We start from the raw sequence: 13,303 nt of genomic DNA on the forward strand, positions 1-13,303 counted from the left end.
GGGCAATCTGTGGTGTGAATATAATGCAGAGAATTCGTAGTTTGGAAATTAGGAGGAGGTGCGGGATTACCAAAACTGTTGTCCAGAGGGCTGAGGAAGGGTTGTTGAGGTGGTTCGGACATGTAGAGAGAATGGAGCGAAACAGAATGACTTCAAGAGTGTATCAGTCTGTAGTGGAAGGCAGGGTAGGGGTCGGCCTCGGAAAGGTTGGAGGGAGGGGGTAAAGGAGGTTTTGTGTGCGAGGGGCTTGGACTTCCAGCGGGCATGCACGAGTGTGTTTGATAGGAGTGAATGGAGACAAACGGTTTTTAATACTTGACGTGCTGTTGGAGTGTGAGCAAAGTAACATTTATGAAGGGATTCAGGGAAACCGGCAGGCCGGACTTGAGTCCTGGAGATGGGAAGTACAGTGCCTGCACTCTGAAGGAGGGGTGTTAATGTTGCAGTTTAAAAACTGTAGTGTAAAGCACCCTTCTGGCAAGACAGTGATGGAGTGAATGATGGTGAAAGTTTTTCTTTTTTGGGCCACCCTGCCTTGGTGGGAATCGGCCAGTGTGTTAATAATAATAAAAAGAAAGACTATGGAAAATTTATCAAAAAATCGAAAAAGGTGGCACACTGTGACTATTATTATTTTTTTTTTATTTTTATTATCACACCGGCCGATTCCCACCAAGGCAGGGTGGCCCGAAAAAGAAAAACTTTCACCATCATTCACTCCATCACTGTCTTGCCAGAAGGGTGCTTTACACTACAGTTTTTAAACTGCAACATTAACACCCCTCCTTCAGAGTGCAGGCACTGTACTTCCCATCTCCAGGACTCAAGTCCGGCCTGCCGGTTTCCCTGAATCCCTTCATAAATGTTACTTTGCTCACACTCCAACAGCACGTCAAGTATTAAAAACCATTTGTCTCCATTCATTCCTATCAAACACGCTCAAGCATGCCTGCTGGAAGTCCAAGCCCCTCGCACACAAAACCTCCTTTACCCCCTCCCTCCAACCCTTCCTAGGCCGACCCCTACCCCGCCTTCCTTCCACTACAGACTGATACACTCTTGAAGTCATTCTGTTTCGCTCCATTCTCTCTACATGTCCGAACCACCTCAACAACCCTTCCTCAGCCCTCTGGACAACAGTTTTGGTAATCCCGCACCTCCTCCTAACTTCCAAACTACGAATTCTCTGCATTATATTCACACCACACATTGCCCTCAGACATGACATCTCCACTGCCTCCAGCCTTCTCCTCGCTGCAACATTCATCACCCACGCTTCACACCCATATAAGAGCGTTGGTAAAACTATACTCTCATACATTCCCCTCTTTGCCTCCAAGGACAAAGTTCTTTGTCTCCACAGACTCCTAAGTGCACCACTCACTCTTTTTCCCTCATCAATTCTATGATTCACCTCATCTTTCATAGACCCATCCGCTGACACGTCCACTCCCAAATATCTGAATACGTTCACCTCCTCCATACTCTCTCCCTCCAATCTGATATTCAATCTTTCATCACCTAATCTTTTTGTTATCCTCATAACCTTACTCTTTCCTGTATTCACCTTTAATTTTCTTCTTTTGCACACCCTACCAAATTCATCCACCAATCTCTGCAACTTCTCTTCAGAATCTCCCAAGAGCACAGTGTCATCAGCAAAGAGCAGCTGTGACAACTCCCACTTTGTGTGTGATTCTTTATCTTTTAACTCCACGCCTCTTGCCAAGACCCTCGCATTTACTTCTCTTACAACCCCATCTATAAATATATTAAACAACCACGGTGACATCACACATCCTTGTCTAAGGCCTACTTTTACTGGGAAAAAATTTCCCTCTTTCCTACATACTCTAACTTGAGCCTCACTATCCTCGTAAAAACTCTTCACTGCTTTCAGTAACCTACCTCCTACACCATACACTTGCAACATCTGCCACATTGCCCCCCTATCCACCCTGTCATACGCCTTTTCCAAATCCATAAATGCCACAAAGACCTCTTTAGCCTTATCTAAATACTGTTCACTTATATGTTTCACTGTAAACACCTGGTCCACACACCCCCTACCTTTCCTAAAGCCTCCTTGTTCATCTGCTATCCTATTCTCCGTCTTACTCTTAATTCTTTCAATTATAACTCTACCATACACTTTACCAGGTACACTCAACAGACTTATCCCCCTATAATTTTTGCACTCTCTTTTATCCCCTTTGCCTTTATACAAAGGAACTATGCATGCTCTCTGCCAATCCCTAGGTACCTTACCCTCTTCCATACATTTATTAAACAATTGCACCAACCACTCCAAAACTATATCCCCACCTGCTTTTAACATTTCTATCTTTATCCCATCAATCCCGGCTGCCTTACCCCCTTTCATTTTACCTACTGCCTCACGAACTTCCCCCACACTCACAACTGGCTCTTCCTCACTCCTACAAGATGTTATTCCTCCTTGCCCTATACACGAAATCACAGCTTCCCTATCTTCATCAACATTTAACAATTCCTCAAAATATTCCTTCCATCTTCCCAATACCTCTAACTCTCCATTTAATAACTCTCCTCTCCTATTTTTAACTGACAAATCCATTTGTTCTCTAGGCTTTCTTAACTTGTTAATCTCACTCCAAAACTTTTTCTTATTTTCAACAAAATTTGTTGATAACATCTCACCCACTCTCTCATTTGCTCTCTTTTTACATTGCTTCACCACTCTCTTAACCTCTCTCTTTTTCTCCATATACTCTTCCCTCCTTGCATCACTTCTACTTTGTAAAAACTTCTCATATGCTAACTTTTTCTCCCTTACTACTCTCTTTACATCATCATTCCACCAATCGCTCCTCTTCCCTCCTGCACCCACTTTCCTGTAACCACAAACTTCTGCTGAACACTCTAACACTACATTTTTAAACCTACCCCATACCTCTTCGACCCCATTGCCTATGCTCTCATTAGCCCATCTATCCTCCAATAGCTGTTTATATCTTACCCTAACTGCCTCCTCTTTTAGTTTATAAACCTTCACCTCTCTCTTCCCTGATGCTTCTATTCTCCTTGTATCCCATCTACCTTTTACTCTCAGTGTAGCTACAACTAGAAAGTGATCTGATATATCTGTGGCCCCTCTATAAACATGTACATCCTGAAGTCTACTCAACAGTCTTTTATCTACCAATACATAATCCAACAAACTACTGTCATTTCGCCCTACATCATATCGTGTATACTTATTTATCCTCTTTTTCTTAAAATATGTATTACCTATAACTAAACCCCTTTCTATACAAAGTTCAATCAAAGGGCTCCCATTATCATTTACACCTGGCACCCCAAACTTACCTACCACACCCTCTCTAAAAGTTTCTCCTACTTTAGCATTCAAGTCCCCTACCACAATTACTCTCTCACTTGGTTCAAAGGCTCCTATACATTCACTTAACATCTCCCAAAATCTCTCTCTCTCCTCTGCATTCCTCTCTTCTCCAGGTGCATACACGCTTATTATGACCCACTTCTCGCATCCAACCTTTACTTTAATCCACATAATTCTTGAATTTACACATTCATATTCTCTTTTCTCCTTCCATAACTGATCATTTAACATTACTGCTACCCCTTCCTTTGCTCTAACTCTCTCAGATACTCCAGATTTAATCCCATTTATTTCCCCCCACTGAAACTCTCCTACCCCCTTCAGCTTTGTTTCGCTTAGGGCCAGGACATCCAACTTCTTTTCATTCATAACATCAGCAATCATCTGTTTCTTGTCATCCGCACTACATCCACGCACATTTAAGCAACCCAGTTTTATAAAGTTTTTCTTCTTCTCTTTTTTAGTAATTGTATACAGGAGAAGGGGTTACTAGCCCATTGCTCCCGGCATTTTAGTCGCCTCATACGACACGCATGGCTTACGGAGGAAAGATTCTTTTCCACTTCCCCATGGACAATAGAAGAAATAAAAAAGAACAAGAGCTATTTAGAAAAAGGAGAAAAACCTAGATGTATGTATATATATATATGCATGTGCGTGTCTGTGAAGTGTGACCAAAGTGTTAGTAGGAGTAGCAAGATATCCCTGTTATCTTAGCGTGTTTATGAGACAGAAAAAGAAACCAGCAATCCTACCATCATGCAAAACAATTACAGGTTTTTGTTTCACAGTCATCTGGCAGGACGGTAGTACTTCCCTGGGTGGTTGCTGTCTACCAACTGTGACTATTATTAGTGTGAAATGCTGTGGGACGGGAGGTACAGTATGTAATACAGTGGACCCCCGGTTTACAATATTAATCCATTCCTGAGAGCTCATTGTATGCCAAAATTATCGGAAGGCGAATTAATTTTCCTCATAAGAAATAATGGAAATCAAATTAATCCATGTAAGACACCCAAAAGTATGAAAAAAAAATTTTACCAAATGAAATAAAGTTTAATGCACACAAACTGAAGAAGAAATGCACAGTTTGTAGTACTCTACTAACAATAGAATACATGACACTTACCTTTAATGAAGATCTGGTGATGATTGATGGGATGGGAGGAGGGGAGAGTGTCGAAGTTGTTAATGTTTAGAAGGGAAATCCCCTTCCATTAGGACTTGAGGTAGCAAGTCCTTTTCCGGGGTTACTTCCCTTCTTCTTTTAATGCCACTAGGACCAGCTTGAGAGTCACTGGACCTCTGTCGCACAACAAATCTGTCCATAGAGGTCTGTACCTCCCGTTCCTTTAAGATTTGTCAAAAATGGGCCATAACATTGTCATTGTAATAGTCACCAGCACGGCTTGCAATAGCTGTGTTAGGGTGACTCATCCATAATGGTTTGCAGTTCAACCCACTTTGCACACATTTCCTTAATTTTTGAAGTAGGCACAATGGATTCCACAACTGGCATAGGCTTCTCAGGGTTAGCCCCAAACCCTTCAAAATCTTTCTTAATTTCCATACTAATTCTCACCCCTTTTTACCACAGGGTTGGCACTAGAAGTTTTCTTGAGGCCCATGGTGACTTATTTTGCAGAAACAAGCACCAAAAACAGTGATAATATGGAATGTACGGAATGTATCCTTAGATGCGAGCACACTGGCTGGCTTGTAAACACTGGCACGCACGGGGCAGTTCAGGCCACATGTGGACACGTCCCGGACGAATCGAGTGTGGTGGGTTTTTTAACAAGTGGCGAGGCAAAATTTTTGTGTTAAAATGTATCGTATACCGGATTTAACGTATACCGATGCCATCGTATACTGGGGGTCCACTGTACTGGAGAAAAGAGAGAGAATGAGAGAGAGAGAGAATGAGAGAGAGAGAGAATGAGAGAGAGAATGAGAGAGAGAGAGAATGAGAGAGAGAATGAGAGAGAGAGAGAATGAGAGAGAGAGAGAATGAGAGAATGAGTGAGAGAATGAGTGAGAGAATGAGAGAGAGAATGAGAGAGAGAATGAGAGAGAGAATGAGAGAGAGAATGAGAGAGAATGAGAGAGAGAATGAGAGAATGAGAGAGAGAATGAGAGAGAGAATGAATGAGAGAATGAGAGAGAGAGAGAATGAGAGAGAGAGAGAATGAGAGAGAGAGAATGAGAGAGAATGAGAGAATGAGAGAGAAAGAGAGAATGAGAGAAAGAGAGAAAGAGAGAAAGAGAGAAAGAGAGAATGAGAGAATGAGAGAATGAGAGAAAGAGAGAAAGAGAGAAAGAGAGAATGAGAGAATGAGAGAAAGAGAGAATGAGAGAATGAGAGAAAGAGAGAATGAGAGAAAGAGAGAATGAGAGAAAGAGAGGAGGTGCATTTCCTTCTTAAATCGCTTGACCAAGAAAAGGCTGTGGGCCCAGACAAGTTGAGCCCAAGATTGCTGAGAAGATGTGCAGACCAGCTAGCAGCACCTCTAACTCGCATCTTTCAGCACTGCCTAGTACAGTGTAAATGGCCCTCTCTATGGAAAGAGGCAAATGTAATCCCTGTTCACAAAAAGAAGAGCAGAGCAGAAATCAGCAACTACAGACCAGTGTCATTCCTGTCAATCACTGGTAAGATCCTTGAGACAATAATCTCAAGACAAATGACAGAGTTTTTTGACTATCACTCACTACTTTGTGATCGTCAATATGGCTTCAGGAAAAGTTACTCTGCTGCTGATCTGTTGTTAAACCTCTCCACTAAGTGGCACCAGTCACTGGATGAATCCAAAGTCAGCTGTGTGGTAGCACTGGACATTGCTGGCACTTTCAACTGGGTGTGGCAACAGGGCCTCTTAGCAAAACTTCAAGCACTGGGAATTGCAGGCTCTACGCTATGTCTCCTCAGTGATTACCTTCATGGTAGATCTCTAAGTGTAGTTCTCAATGGAATGGAATCAGCAAGACATCCTATTGGGGCAAGTGTTCCACAAGGAAGCGTGCTGGGACCATTGTTATGGAATGTCTACTTCAACGACCTTCTTCATCTCATCCCAGAATCACATGCATATGCAGACGACTGTACACTGACATTCACTTATCCAAGAGAAGAAATGCCAGCTGCTTTAAGCTACATCAATCACCAGCTGAGAGCTGTATCAGCTTTGGGAAATAGATGGCAAGTAACATTTGCACCTGAGAAAACACAAATGATGATTGTCTCTAGGCACCATGATGGTAATGCTGGTGCAGTAGTAAGGATGAATGGGAGGGTGTTGGCACCTGGAGAAGTTGATATCCTTGGGGTGAAATTTGACTCCAAACTAACCATGAAGAACCATGTTGTAAATCTTGCAAACAAGGCAGCCAGGAAGCTTACAGCACTTCTCCATATCTCGCATCTACTTAACAGTAGGGGTTGCAAGATTCTGTACAAGGTATAAGTAGGCTCACACCTTGAGTATGCTCCACTTTCTTGGTTTGCCTGCCCCCCCTCTCATCTGCAATTGCTTGACAGAGTAGAGAACAGAGCAAGATGTCTCATCTCTCGCCTGGACCCATCCTGGATAGATCTGTCATTTCAGCAGAGCCTTCAACACAGGAGGGATGTGGGAGGCCTTACTGTTATGTACAAGGCCAATATTGTCAAAGTACCACACTTGGATCCACTTCGAGGACAGCGTGAAATGAGCTTTTATTCCACAAGACGGGCAGAAAGCAGCAACTTCACTCTGGCTGTACCCTTCTCCAGAACTTCACTCCATCTGAGATCATATATACCCAGGATGACTCGAGTATGGAACACATTCGTACAGCATAATGATGTCAACGAGATAAAGTCAGTTGATCAAATGAAAATGCTGGCCCACAGATGGCTCCAATTTCATCCTGTTCCCTGCTTGTATGTCTCATAACAATAAAAATGCTTTCAAATGAGCTGATGTAGGTAACAGCTCTTAGCTTGCCAATAAAGTTAGGAATCCTTAACCTGTAAATAGCTTGTCAATAAAGCTAGAGATCCTTAACCTTGTCAAACCCTGTGTAAAAAAAAAAAAAAGAGAGAAAGAGAGAGAAAGAGAGAGAGAGAATGAGAGAGAGAGAATGAATGAGAGAATGAGAATTAAAGCATGCTTCCATTGTTTTTCTTACGTATGGCTGTGTCGTCAATACAGCAGACAGTCTGTTTTATGGGGAGATTGTCTATGACCAATAGTCAATCGATTAAGCGGAACACATTCACATTATATATACTCGTAGTAGGTAGGTAGACAGCAACCACCCAGGGAGGTACTACCGTCCTGCCAAGTGAATGTAAAACAAAAGCCTGTAATTGTTTTACCCAATGGTAGGATTGCTGGTGTTTTTTTTTTGTCTGTCTCATAAATATGCAAGATTACAGGTATGTCTTGCTACTTCTACTTACACTTAGGTCACACTTCACATACATGTACATGTTTATTTATACACACTCATCTGAGTTTTCTTTGATTTTATCTTAATAGTTCTTGGTCTTATTACTTTTCCTTTTATATCCATGGGGAAGTGGAATAAGAATCTTTCCTCCGTAAGCCATGCGTGTTGTAAAAGTCAACTAAAATGCCGGGAACAAAGGGCTAGTAACCCCTTTTCCTGTCAAGATTACTAAAAAGAATAAGAAGAAAATTGTCAAAGTGGGAAGTCTGAATGTGCGTGGATGTTGTGCAAATGATAAGAAAGAGATGATTGTGGATGTTATGAATGAGAAGAAGCTGGATGTCCTGGCTTTAGTGAAACAAAGCTGAAGGGGGTGGGAGAGTTTTAGTGGAGAGGAATAAATGGGATTAGGTCAGGGGTTTCAAATAGAGTTAGAGCTAAGGAAGGAGTAGCAATAATGTTGAAGGATAAGATATGGCAGGAAAAGAAGGACTATAAATGTATTAATTCAAGGATTATGTGGAGTAAAATAAAGGTTATAGTAAGTGTATATGCACCTGGAGAAGAGAGAAGTGTAGAGGAGAGAGACAGATTTTGGGAAATGTTGAGTGAATGCGTGGGGAGTTTTGAACCAAGTGTGAGAGTACTTGTGGTTGGGGATTTCAATGCTAAAGTGGGTAAAAATGTTGTGGAGGGAGTAGTAGGTAAATTTGGGGTGCCAGGGGTGAATGTAAATGGGGAGCCTTTAATTGAGCTATGTGTAGAAAGAGATTTGGTAATAAGTAAAACATATTTTATGATGAAAGTAGTTTGTTAATTATGTATTGGTGGATAAAAGGTTAATGGGTAGGCTCCAGGATGTACATGTTTATAGAGGGGCAACTGATATATCGGATCATTATTTAGTTATAGCTACAGTTAGAATAAGAGCTAGAAGGGACAAGAGGAAGGTGACAACAACAAGGAGGAGGGAAGTGAAAGTGTATAAACTAAGGGAGGAGGAAGTTCGGGTGAGATATAAGCGACTATTGGCAGAAAGGTGGGCTATTGCAAAGATGAGTAGTGGGGGGTTGAAGAGGGTTGGATGAGTTTTAAAAATGCAGTATTAGAATGTGGGGCAGAAGTTTGTGGTTATAGGAGGGTGGGGGCAGGAGGAAAGAGGAGTGACTGGTGGAATGATGAAGTAAAGGGTGTGATAAAAGAGAAAAAGTTAGCTTATGAGAGGTTTTTACAAAGCAGAAGTGTTATAAGAAAAGCAGAGTATATGGACAGTAAAAAAAGAAAGGTGAAGAGAGTGGTGAGAGAGTGCAAAAGGAGAGCAGATAATAGAGTGGGAAAGGCACTGTCAAGAAATTTTAATGAAAATAAGAAAAAATTTTGGAGTGAGTTAAACAAGTTAAGAAAGCCTAGGGAATGTATGGATTTGTCAGTTAAAAACAGAGTAGGGGAGTTAGTAGATGGGGAGAGGGAGGTATTAGGTAGATGGCGAGAATATTTTGAGGAACTTTTAAATGTTAAGGAAGAAAGGGAGGCGGTAATTTCATGCACTGGCCAGGGAGGTATACCATCTTTTAGGAGTGAAGAAGAGCAGAATGTAAGTGTGGGGGAGGTACGTGAGGCATTATGGAGAATGAAAGGGGGTAAAGCAGCTGGAACTGATGGGATCATGACAGAAATGTTAAAAGCAGGGGGGGATATAGTGTTGGAGTGGTTGGTACTTTTGTTTAATAAATGTATGAAAGAGGGGAAGATACCTAGGGATTGGCGGAGAGCATGTATAGTCCCTTTATATAAAGGGAAGGGGGACAAAAGAGATTGTAAAAATTATAGAGGAATAAGTTTATGGATTATACCGGGAAAAGTGTACGGTAGGGTTATTATTGAAAGAATTAGAGGCAAGACAGAATGTACTATTGCGGATGAGCAAGGAGGTTTCAGAGTGGGTAGGGGATGTGTAGATCAAGTGTTTACATTGAAGCATATATGTGAACAGTATTTAGATAAAGGTAGGGAAGTTTTTATTGCATTTATGGATCTATGGATAGGGGAGCAATGTGGCAGATGTTGCAAGTATATGGAATAGGTGGTAAGTTACTAAATGCTGTAAAGAGTTTTTATGAGGATAGTGAGGCTCAGGTTAGGGTGTGTAGAAGTGAGGGAGACTACTTCCCGGTAAAAGTAGGTCTTAGACAGGGATGTGTAATGTCACCATGGTTGTTTAATATATTTATAGATGGGGTCGTAAAAGAAGTAAATGCTAGGGTGTTCGGGAGAGGGGTGGGATTAAATTATGGGTAATCAAATACAAAATGGGAATTGACACAGTTACTTTTTGCTGATGATAATGTGCTTATGGGAGATTCTAAAGAAAAATTGCAAAGGTTAGTGGATGAGTTTGGGAGTGTGTGTAAAGGTAGAAAGTTGAAAGTGAACATAGAAAAGAGTAAGGTGATGAGGGTATCAAATGATTTAGATAAAGAAAAATTGGATATCAAATTGGGGAGGAGGAGTATGGAAGAAGTGAATGTTTTCAGATACTTGGGAGTTGACGTGTCGGCGGATGGATTTATGAAGGATGAGGTTAATCACAGAATTGATGAAGGAAAAAAGGCGAGTGGTGCGTTGAGGTATATGTGGAGTCAAAAAACGTTATCTATGAAGGCAAAGAAGGGAATGTATGAAAGTATAGTAGTACCAACACTCTTATATGGGTGTGAAGCTTGGGTTGTGAATGCAGCAGCGAGGAGGCGGTTGGAGGCAGTGGAGATGTCCTGTCTAAGGGCAATGTGTGGTGTAAATATGCAGAAAATTCGGAGTGTGGAAATTAGAAGAAGGTGTGGAGTTAATAAAAGTATTAGTCAGAGGGCTGAAGAGGGGTTGTTGAGGTGGTTTGGTCATTTAGAGAGAATGGATCAAAGTAGAATGACATGGAGGCATTTAAATCTGTAGGAGAAGGAAGGCGGGGTAGGGGTCATCCTCGAAAAGGTTGGAAGGAAGGGGTAAGGGATGTTTTGAGGGCAAGGGGCTTGGACTTCCAGCAGGTGTGCATGAGCGTGTTCGATAGGAGTGAATGGAGACGAATGGTATTTGGGACCTGACGATCTGCTGGAGTGTGAGCAGGGTAATATTTAGTGGAGGGATTCGGGAAACCAGTTATTTTTATATAGCCAGACTTGAGTCTTGGAAATGGGAAGTACAATGCCTGCACTCTAAAGGAGGGGTTTTGGGATATTAGCAGGTTGGAGGGATATGTTGTGTATCTTTATACGTGTATATGCTTCTAAACTGTCGTGTTCTGAGCACCTCTGCAAAAACAGTGATTATGTGTGAGTGAGGTGAAAGTGTTGAATGATGATGAAAGTATTTTCTTTTTGGGGATTTTCTTTTTTGGCTCACCCTGCCTCGGTGGGAGACGGCCGACTTGTTGAAAAAAAAAAAAAAAAAAGTATATATTTTTTTTTTTAACAAGTCGGCCGTAAGCAGACACCCCTTCTACCTACGGGACCCTACGGCAAAAAAAATTAGCTTTTTTGTTTACCGTCTGATTTCCTCCAGTTTTGGTGCACAAGACAAAGTGTTTTCACTCATTCTTGAAAATATTTATCAAAAATATACCTCAAACGATAACTGAGAAAAGACTGAAAAAGACTGATTTGCTGAAAAATGCCCTTGTGTCAAAATTTATTCCTATATGGGACATCGTAAGGTTGTTTGGACACTTGGTGCCGAGAGAGCAATGCTTATACGAACTTTGCTCAACGCCTTTACTCTAAATAACTTTTCTTTGTTTCACAAAAAAATAAAGTTTGTTAGTTCCTGGAATGTTGCAAAAAAAATCTGCCCTTTACTCCCACATAACTCCAAAAGTATTTGGAATATTTCAAAAAAGAGCTTGAACAAAATAAGAGAAACCAACTTCTGTGAATATTATTCCATTTAATTAAGTAATAAAGGCAGAAATAGGAACATTAGGTGAATAAGTTACTTCCGAGATATCGGCCGGGAACGCCGGCCGACCCACCGTCTCAAAAAAAAATTTTTTTTTTCGCGAAAATCGCGTTTGTTTGGGTGTATTTCTTAGTAAACTGATGCTCTAGTGCAGTTATCCTCTTCAAAACACCATTTTCTCTTACTCGGAGATGACATGGAGAGCAGTAACACTTTTATATCGAAATATTCCCGATAATCTTTCGCCATATTATGGCCTATTTTTTTCAGTCTAGAGTATATAATATGTTTGTATGTTATTTAGAGTGTTTATTATATCATATTAGATCAATTCTGATAGATAAATAAGCTGTAGAGTTGATATATAAGCTGATATAAGCGTAATAATGAGTGATTTCTACTGGCGCGGCAACCCTTCCGCGCGTCATGATATGATTAATGACTGTTGCTAAATCTAGGGATAAGCTCCGCCTTCAGTTTTATGATGCCAAGTAGTCAGTTATTATATTAGAAAGTATAATGCAAGAAAAAGCGATAAAAAACAAGGAAAAATTCCCAAAATATATATGGGCTGTGAGCAGACTCGCTACCAATATCACCGTCACCTTACCTCATATAAATGACTATAATTTCTTGTAGAAACGTCGTAGAACATTCATTCTGGTACCATTGTGTTGCCAAAGAGTTAAGCTATTTCTCGGTATATATAACTCAATTTCCATATTTTTTCGATTTTTGGTCGAGCGCGCGCGGAAATTGCCCTAGGGCCCCCTATTTTACTGGACATTTACTGTATTGTTAGCTTATGTATTACTGTATAGTCCCCAAGTTATATATGCAAATAATGTGTATACCAATTCAAATTGATAATTTTTAAAAATTTAACAAGTGATACTTTAGTATGTTCATCTGAGGTTTAATTCCTTTATCCTATCCAGGGCTGTGGAGTTAGAAGCCATTCTTGGGTCACGGAGTCAGCAAAGTGTAATTAAAAAAGTTGGAGGAGCCATAAATAAAGGAGTCAGAGTCAAAGGTTTTATGTGTGCAGACTCCATAGCCCTGATCCCATCAAATCCTTGTGTTAGCCTCTTGGGAACTCACTCAATTACCGCAAGCAGAGAATCAACATCAGACACTACCAATTTTTAATAAAGCAGTTACTCAAAGCCAAACAGAAGGGTACGAAGCATAATAATAATAATAATATTTTTCCCATAAAGCAGGTACAGTCAAACCTCGACTGTCAATTGCATTACTAGTCGAATAAATTAATTTTTGAGTGAGGTGTTCTAGAAAAAATGTCCTGGTTTTCATACATTCTCTTGGCTGTTGACCAACAAGTTTTTTGCCTGTACAAAACGGAACAAAGCGGCTCAGGTCACATGCTCATGGAGCGCGCACTGGACAATGGGTCAAGGAGCTGTCATCAGAGGAAGAGGAGGGAAGCGATGATGTGCCCATTGCGCTTGTCAAGGAAATGTGTGCTAAATGGTGTGAAGTTTGCTGCAAAACACCATTCAGACAAAGCAGTGGCCA

At 41.0% G+C, this 13,303-nt stretch overlaps 1 protein-coding gene across 1 annotated transcript in view; it reads right to left on the minus strand.

Moving 5' to 3' along the window:
* Positions 1–13,303, minus strand: part of mEFTu1 (mitochondrial translation elongation factor Tu 1) — a 54,256-nt gene that overhangs the window by 35,753 nt on the left and 5,200 nt on the right. The gene's annotated exons all lie outside the window — the stretch shown is intronic.

This window comes from Cherax quadricarinatus, chromosome 10 (assembly GCF_038502225.1).
Source record: "Cherax quadricarinatus isolate ZL_2023a chromosome 10, ASM3850222v1, whole genome shotgun sequence".
Taxonomy (NCBI): domain Eukaryota; kingdom Metazoa; phylum Arthropoda; class Malacostraca; order Decapoda; family Parastacidae; genus Cherax; species Cherax quadricarinatus.